Below are 9,271 nucleotides of genomic sequence, written 5' to 3'. Positions count from 1 at the left end.
TGTTTTGGCCTGGTTTAGATATGTGGATGATATACTTTGCTTCTGGAAAAAGGACATCACATCAATACACCAATTTCACCAAAATATTAATAAAGTCTCCAACATAAAATTCACTATAGAAATCGAAAACAATAACCAAATTAACTTTGTAGACCTCACTCTCATTCCAATGTCATTCCAATGACATTACATACGAAATTTACAGAAAACCCACCTCCACAGATATTATCATACCACACAATTCCTTTCACTCACCTCAAATAAAAACCTCCGCCTTCAACTACCTGTTCAACAGACTCATTTACACCCCCCTAGATCAAAATAGTTATCATAAAGAACTTAATATCATAAAACTTATAGGACACAATAATTAATACACCCCAGAATACATAAACAAAATATACCACAAAACACTAAAAAAACAGACACTACAACACATTTACCCACACGCTTCCACTAAAAACAAATACATTTCCATCCCATTCCACCCTGAATACCACAAAAACCTCCACAAAACACTTAACAAACACAAAATTTCTATAATTTCCAAATCACACCCAACCCTATCTAAAATACTATCAAATAATAAACCCAAAGAGAATCCCTTAACCAAGTCAGGCATATACAAAATTCAGTGTAAAGACTGTGAAGCCTATTATATAGGACTAACTACCAGAAATATTTCTACACGATTCAAAGAACACATAGCCAACAGACCTAAATCAGCGGTTGGCACACACCTCCTCGAACACAAACACAACACCGACTTAAAACATACATACCTTTTACACCCCTGCAATAGCTATTCAAAACTCAATATACTCGAACACTACGAAATAGAGAAACACAAAACACAAAACCCTCACACTCTCCTCAATGAAAACACTATTTTCCCATACTCACACATTTACAATTACATTACACCAATCCAAGAACACTAATACATAACCTACAACCAGATACCCACCACATGCTACGCCCATGTCATACCGCACGCCTATGAAGGTTACCATAACCTATAATTTTTCTCCTGTCATAAATAATAACCATACTTTCAACATGCGTTTTTAAGAAACAAAAATTTTATAAATTTTATATTTGCTGCCATATAAGGTATTTCACATAATATTCAAACATACAACTATACACATTTACACACACACACTCACACATACATGCCCGTTTTCACTTTACTTATTTTTACAGAGATTCCTAGTCAAGATATTCCGATGTACCTTCGTCTTCATTAATGTAAAATTTTTAACACTTTTATCCAATTTTAATCAATGTTGCTGCTTTATATATAATTCAAATGACGGTAATAACTTTAATTTTATGTTCAACTGTAATTCATGTGATATTTTAGCATGGCCTGATGATGGGTAGATAGAAAACCCGAAATCGATCGCCTTTTAGAAAATTTGTAACAGTTCATTTTAGGAAGTTAATTCATTTTAATAAAAACATCAAATAATGTAAAGTATTACAAATAAATGCAATATCAGTACAATTCTTGTTGGCCTTGTCTGAGCGATATGCGTGTTTTCTTAGGAAATTTTGGACATTATTCCGATTGATTTTCGCGTGCGAACTTGTACCACTGCAGTAGAGTGTTGCTAAAAATATAGATTATTAGTTTTTTTAATCGTATCCGTAAAAGGGATTAAATAGCACCTTTACGTTTTTTGGATTGCTGTTTTGAAGCAAATTTATTCCATTGCCCATTTTGGGGATTATTCAGTTGTACGACATCCGTTTCTTTGCGCTGCTAAAAGAAAAGCTTAAGATCATTAATTGGATATTGTAGAAAAGAAAACGATTTACTTACCATCCAAATTACGTGTGAAACCCTCTGAATTGAGGTAAGCGAAATTGCCAATGTAATAATATAATTTTATTTTAACCATAACTTTATAGGGTTTTTTTTGTATACGTATACAAAAGTACCGCCAACTGTACGAGACCAGTATCGTCCCCATTACGTTTAATTTCTTCCGATTCTTCAGAGTCATCCGATTGTTCCAGTTCTCCGTCTTCTTCGGACCAGACCCGCATTCTTCGTGCCAAGAGCTAAGATTTATGTTTTGTGTTTGTCTAAGATAACCTTTCCCATGTTTTGATTTACGTCAATTTAAAACCCGAACTTAACAACTGCCTTTCGGCGCAATTATACTAATAAATTGTAAAACCAATCATATGGCCAGATGTGCGGGGTATTATGCAACTTGCTTGTTTAAGTACCGAATACTGAATCCGATATTTAATTTTCCTTTTATGTGAAAGCAAGTAGATAATTAAAAAGCTTTTGTTTGCAATTTTTCTTCCTTTATTTTGCTAGTGACGGAAACTTTTAACTTGCTCTATAAATAACTTTCTTTTATTAATGCCAAATGAGAACCTAATGAAATTATCCCACCTCCTGAGATTTTTATCGTGGCAAATTTAATAAACATTTGTGGTTCCTTTTATATCCTAAGAATTTACAACGAACCCAAAATAATGGAGAACTTCATTACATATACTACATGTGTAAACCTTTAACTTCTTCAAAATATTTCTTCACAATAATTTTACAGATTAAAACTATAAATATCATTAGTTTATAAGACTATCTATTTACATTACCGAGCACTGATTCACTAAAACTATAATCCACTAATGGCCTATTATAAAATTTGGCAAATACTTGCGATCGCTTACTCCACCCTGCTGCAGCACGAATGGAATCAATGGGTACTGCTGCCCTACTAGCAGCAGAGGCCGCTGCATGTCGAGTACTATGTGCACTAAAACTTTTTGTGTCAATACCAGCATTACCTAAAGTATTTTTAATCCATCGTGAAATGGTTTGAGAAGAGGCACTATGATGTGGTTTTTTAATAGTTAAGAATAGAAAGTTACTATTTTCGCCTGTCCGAAGAGAAGCAGTCCTCTTCAAATAACACTGTAAAAGTGTAGCTACACATAGTTCTGGCTTTTGTGGAAAAAAGGGCACCAGTATTTTGGGCTGTAAACGACCGGCCCCTGAAGTTTTTAAAAGATCTGCAAACAAAATTTCTACCTTATCTTCCGACCAGTGAATGTTATTTACATCAATTTTTGAGAGGGACTGCGATCTATGTGCTGTTATCAGAGCCATCAAGGTAACCAACTTGTTGGTTAACACTTCCATGCTTAAGGCTGACGCCGGAAGTAACTTTTCTAAGTAGACTAAAACTGGATAAGGGTCCCACGTTTTAGTATATTTAGGAAAAACTGGTCTTAATCTAAAGACGCCTTTTAAGTATCGTGAAATAGTTGAACCAACTGCTGTTCCGCCCTTGATCGTCTATAAATAAACAAACAAGTAATAACAGTTGTATTTACCTGACATGTTTTTAAGGAAATCCATCTTTTTCTCCAACTTTGCTAACTTCTTTTGGGCTCTAACGAGACGGTGAAGTTCCAACTTATCAACGGTTCTTTTAGGCATAATGAAAACGTTAACGTACGCACACTCACGGCACTAAAACGAAGAATGAGTACGGTGGAGAACGGGGTTAACGGCAAGGTGCGCGTTCATTTCTTACTTTTTTCTTTAAACGTAGTGCCATCTCGCGGACTAAATACGAATTACTACCTAGTGATCTACATAGGACGCTCAACGTATTACATAATGTTTACATTACAGACAGACGCCAGCAACACGGGGATAGGAGCAGTGTTGACCCAGCAACAACAGGGTGAAGAAAAGGTAATAGCATACATTAGTAGAGCTCTCAACGCAGCGGAGAAAAATTATTCGACAATCGAGCAGGAGTGCCTAGCGGTTGTGTGGGCCGTGGAAAAACTGAAGAGCTACTTAGAAGGCTACCATTTTCAAATCATAACGGATCACAGAAGCCTGAAGTGGTTGCAGAGTATGGAGAAACCCACGTCCAGACTAGCCAGATGGATTCTCCGCCTTCAACAATATGATTTTGAAATTATTTACAGGAAAGGTCAGTTAAATAAGGTAGCAGACGCCCTGTCACGAAAATACGAAGAGGATAAAGAAATACCCGGAGTGGCGGCCTTAAATGACCCAAATGGACCAGAGAACGAAGAATGCAACTGGTACAAAAAGATGAAACAAAAGGTACAAGCACATCCAAATAAATATCCAGATTATCGCGTAGAAGACTTTACCGATCCTTTCCGGCATCGACACCAGAGGTGGCAGAAGGTTTTACCACGTCGTGGAAGCTGTGTGTCCCAAAAGGACAGAGACGAAGAGTGATAGAAGAATGTCATGACGAAGCAGCCGCCGGACACATAGGCGTAGCCAAAACTATTGCCAGGACATTCCAAAGGTACTACTGGCCAGGAAGTACCCGAGATATTATCAATTACGTCAGGAAATGTGACACCTGTTTAAGATACAAGAGTACCACACAGGCTCCCATGGGGGAGATGTATTACTCCAAGGTAAACCAGCCGTGGGAAGTGGTAAGCACAGATTTAATCGGTCCTTTTCCAAGGTCTAGCTTAGGTAACTGTTATGCATTGGTATTTCAAGACAGGTTTACGAAGTGGGTAGAAATTAAGGCCATTAGAAAAGCATCGGCAGCAGTCGTCGCACGTGTATTCCAGGAGCAGATTATATATAGGTATGGATGTCCTAAAGTAATTCTTTCAGACAATGGCGTTCAATTCGTGGGACGCACCTTTCAGACGGTCTTAAAGGAATGGGGAATTAAACATCGTTTAACTGCTCCGTATTCACCACAAGCTAACCCAGTAGAAAGGGCAAATAAGGTAATAGGGACAATGATTGCTCAAACAACGAAAAATGAGCAAAAGAAATGGGACGCTCAGCTGCAGCAAATAGCTTTCGCTATAAACTCGGTAAGACATAACTCCACAAAATTTACCCCCGCCTTTCTAAATTTTGGACGGGAGCTTCTGCCAGTTAGCAGTTTAATAAGGGAAGTTCAAGGAGAAGACAATAGTACCGCATTGGAACCTCAGGAGCAGGCCGAAATGATGGAAAGACTGGAACAAATGCGGCAATTGGCGAGAGACAGCTTAATACAAGCATTTGAAAACCAAAGAAGGTACTATAATCTTCGCAGAAGACCGTATAAACCAAGAGTAGGAGAACAAGTCTACTGTAAACAACACACACTCTCCAACAAAGGTAAAGGAATAATGAGTAAATTAACACCGAAATATGAGGGACCTTACGAAATCCGGAAAATTATTTCTCCAGTAATAATAGAGGTAATTATTGATCCAAACAGAAGGAAAACCCAAAGAGTCCATGTGAAAGACGTGAAACCAGTTGTGGATCCCCACCAAGATGATAACGTCCAGACACATGGAGGGGAAGACATCCTACAAGACCCGGAGCAAGAGATGGAGGAAGACAGTTTAGCAAGTATGGCTCCAGTAGCAAGACGTGTGAAAAACAAGAAAGTTCGGGTGTGCCCATGGATGCCAGGGAGGTTCCAGGCAACGGATACAGGACCTAAGGTGGTGCTCTCAAGAAAACCCCTAAAGACGTACCCTTCTCCAACTACGAAGCAGGTGGAAAGCTTGACCAGCAGGATGGAAAGATTATTCGGCAGTCCGGATGTCCGCGAGTTGAGACCTGCAGCAAAAACACCATCACCACTAACTATGATTGGTCTATGTTCCTCACCAATAGTGACAACGGGGGAGAGTCCAGCCGGTGTTATGAAAATACTTCCCCAATTAGAATCCAATTGGTTAGATTGAGTATCTGGATCCTAGTGGAACTGCAAGATTACCATCACCTCCCGAAGAGTTGGCACGCATCTGTGAAGAGGTCGATCCCTTCATAAGAGATGCAACGAACCTAGGAATACAAAGGTTACCCGAAGGAGTTTCTCCTTTGACCAGGAAGCAAAGGCGCAATCGGAGGAGAATTTCCATTCCGGTAGGAAATGGACAATTCGTCCGGATAACTCGCCGAGAAGCCAAGACGTTAGGCGTGGGGCGGTTTAATCTGGATCCGTTTCCCCCGGAGAGGGATGATATGTAAGGTAACAATGTACCCTCCTTTACAAATGCACTACATTGACATCAATAGATGTCGCTAACTAATCATAAATGATAACCTAACCAAGTGTCATTTCCACTTCCTAGTCGTAGTCCTAATCATGCCTGTACCGGGTGATCAAAAAGTAGTGCGGACAGATTGAATTTCCCGTAAAACTAAACATTTATAATGTTGGTAACATACCGAATGTCATTTATGTAAAAGCAGTGGTGGATCAATTTAATCACTAATACATAAATAAACTACCTTCTAAACATGTTTGCCAATTCCTTAAGTAAAAAACATTAAAAAAATTAAAGGGCCCAATTTAAACTGTCTGCAGTTCTTTTTGATCACCCGATATAAAAGGAGGATCCCTTGATTTTATAAGACACTTCTATCCTGTCATTTGATGACCGAAAACCTGAATCCAGACCTGAAACTGATAATCATTCATCCGAGTTCCCCTTTGCATTCGATACCGTTTCCGTTCCGCTTATATCCTTAACCCACCTGTCCCTGCACCCTTAACCTCGCCATTCATTAGAAATCATCCAGTCCTTGAAAGACGAACCCTCAAACACCCGGAAGTTCGATACCTGTGGGGCCTGTGACCCGTATGTAGCCAGCTCCCGCCTGCTTGATTTAGTCTTAAGGTTGTGAACGTTAAGCGGACGTAGTGGCCGTGTCACATCTTGCTTTTCGTTACCATACTATCACCAGTCCCTTAGATACGAAGCGAATCAACGTGCGGAAACTGGGAACCGTGGGGCCTTCGACCTGCATTCCTCCAGTTTGCGAACGTTGATTTTGTTTCAACCTAGAGCGTGGTGTACTGGGGTCGTGGGCGTGTCACATCCTGTGTACCACCTCTATATATACTACCGTATCGACAACAAAACCAGGGATACCAACCAAATACTATTTCTGTATTCTGTGGTGTAGATACACGGTGTCCCAAATAAAAGAAAACTGGTGTGTAAATAAGTTTTATTTAGAGACTCTGGGGCACGACTGCAGCTACCCGCGTGCCCACCGAAAAACCCTTACAAATGTGAAAATGCACAGATAATTTTTAAAATGAATTTTAAAAAGTCAGGGCCGAAAGGGTTATTAAGCATTAAAATGTCTAAAACTTTTATTCGTGTCATTTTGTTATATATATATATATATATATCGATCGGATCTAGTGACATTAAAAGATAGTTGTAAACGCCGCGGTTGACATCGGGATGATTAATAACAAATAGCCAGAGACTTGTTATAACTAGACCGCGCGTAACGTAAATTTTACTATAAACGCCTGTTGTCAAGATAGGATAGGCAACCAACTGTTCATCGCGGGGCAGACGTACGTCATGCAGCTTGCTTTAGCCATGTTTATTCTAAATTTTAGTAGCAAAAAAAGATAACATATAGCTGTTAACTGTTTTCATTCGAATTTATTGGTATTTTATTTGAACTAAATTGGTATATAACTGCCTTACACTAGTCCTAATTTGATTTATATGTGTATTTTGGTGGTGAACACGTATGGGAAAATATACTCTTAAAACTAAAGATGCAAGTAGTAAGATATGATTATTTAGCGGATTTTGATTCAATATATGCCTATCCAAAAACCCAAATGGGCTGTAACTATTTTTCTTAGACTGCTGATAACCATTTTGTTTACAACGCGGTGTGGTGTGGATTGAATGAAAAACCTGAACACATTTTCAGCAATTTGGCAAATTTTTAATGCATCGCTTGTTACGTGCAACAATCCTCCACGATTTTTTCTAGTTAAAAGCATTGAATGACTCTCTGATGCGAATATCGCATCTGCACATATGGAACATTTAACAGACTTAGCTATTTTTCTTGTAACAAAACCTGAAATATACTTAGTACCAGTAAGTACTTAGTTACGTCTATACCTAATAGGCAAATAGGCATTGCCGTTGTCTTGCTGGTAAAGGATGTCGAATTTTATAGTTCTACGTTATTTTAAGTGAATGGGAAAGTCGAAAACGCTCGGTATTGCATTATTTTTTAACACCTTCGTAGGTATCTTTCTAAAATCGGCTTCATTCCCCGCAAATGCACTATGGTGGGAGTACATTTTTCTCTTCGAATGGCTCTGATCCATTGGCCCTTTAAACTTTTATCCGTTGAAAATCAGCATATTATTTAAAAATTTATCGACAGAGTACATGTTGATAGGCACAAGTTAACCTCAGTTTATTGGTTTATTCTCAACAGAAATTTATCTGTTCACTAATTCGAGCTAATCACGAGAATGATTAATGAACGGAACATCTAAAATAACAGCTTATTTCATTATATTGCATAAATCATCTCAGCCATTTTTGCCCCGCGGTGCATTGTGTGTTGCATACTGTGTCGACAACATCTTAGATACGTTAAGCGCAGTCTAGTTATAGCAAGTCTCTGCAAATAGCTGACATTAAAATATCATACGAAAACCGAGTAGTTTAAATTTGTTAACAAGAAGCAACAAGCATCCAACACCACATTTTGATATTGTATTTTTTATGGCTTGACAATACGAACAATTTGATCAACGGGAAGAGTTTGCAGGTCGTCAACCAGCGCAAAAACGAACATATCATTTTTAACCCTCAATTACTACCGACACAAAGCAGTTCCACAAATACTACCGATGGGACGTCAGGACCCATTCGTTTTATTAGTTTCAAATAGCGATTTGAAATATTAATTTACTCATAAACTTAATCCATGTTTTCTGACAAAGAACAAATATACAAAAATTATTTTTCAAAACACATTTTTTACACAAAATTGACTGCAAATTGGTATTTCGCATCTTATGGCAGTTTTTCTGTGTTTGCTTGAGGGGCATTAGCACACCTCTTCCATTTGCTTCCAGGTTCTTTCTCAGTTGGTATCACCTCCCTATTTCCACTGTCATACCTCTAATTTTCATAGGAATCTTCTTGTCACGTACGTACTACGGATTGCTCAAAACAGCAGTACGACTGGTTGTCGTGGCAAGCAGTACGACTGGTTGTCGTGGCAGTACTTGGTAATCGAAGTAGTCATTACTCATTAGAGTGGAAAAGTACAGTGCGGTACAAAAGTATCAAGGAAAATAAATCAATTTAAAAATTCGGTTGGATCCTTAGGACCCATCGGTAGTAGCTGAGGGTTGCACTATTTCCTTAAAAAGGAACTGCTTTCCCCTCGTGGTGCCTCGCCATACGTAAATCTAATGAAGCGTAGCAT

At 38.5% G+C, this 9,271-nt stretch overlaps 1 long non-coding RNA gene across 1 annotated transcript; it reads right to left on the bottom strand.

Annotated features, from left to right (window-relative positions):
• Positions 1 to 1,600: 1,600 nt before the first annotated feature.
• On the bottom strand, positions 1,601 to 2,159 carry LOC116167555. Its single transcript, XR_004144567.1, has 3 exons — positions 1,829 to 2,159; positions 1,675 to 1,768; positions 1,601 to 1,616 (listed from the first exon to the last, which is right to left on the bottom strand). It is a non-coding gene; the product is annotated as an uncharacterized LOC116167555 (long non-coding RNA).
• Between the last annotated feature and the right edge of the window lie 7,112 nt (positions 2,160 to 9,271).

This window comes from Photinus pyralis, unplaced genomic scaffold (assembly GCF_008802855.1).
Source record: "Photinus pyralis isolate 1611_PpyrPB1 unplaced genomic scaffold, Ppyr1.3 Ppyr1.4_LG4, whole genome shotgun sequence".
In the NCBI taxonomy this organism is placed as follows: Eukaryota; Metazoa; Arthropoda; class Insecta; order Coleoptera; family Lampyridae; genus Photinus; species Photinus pyralis.
This window is presented reverse-complemented; position numbering and strand designations above follow the sequence as displayed.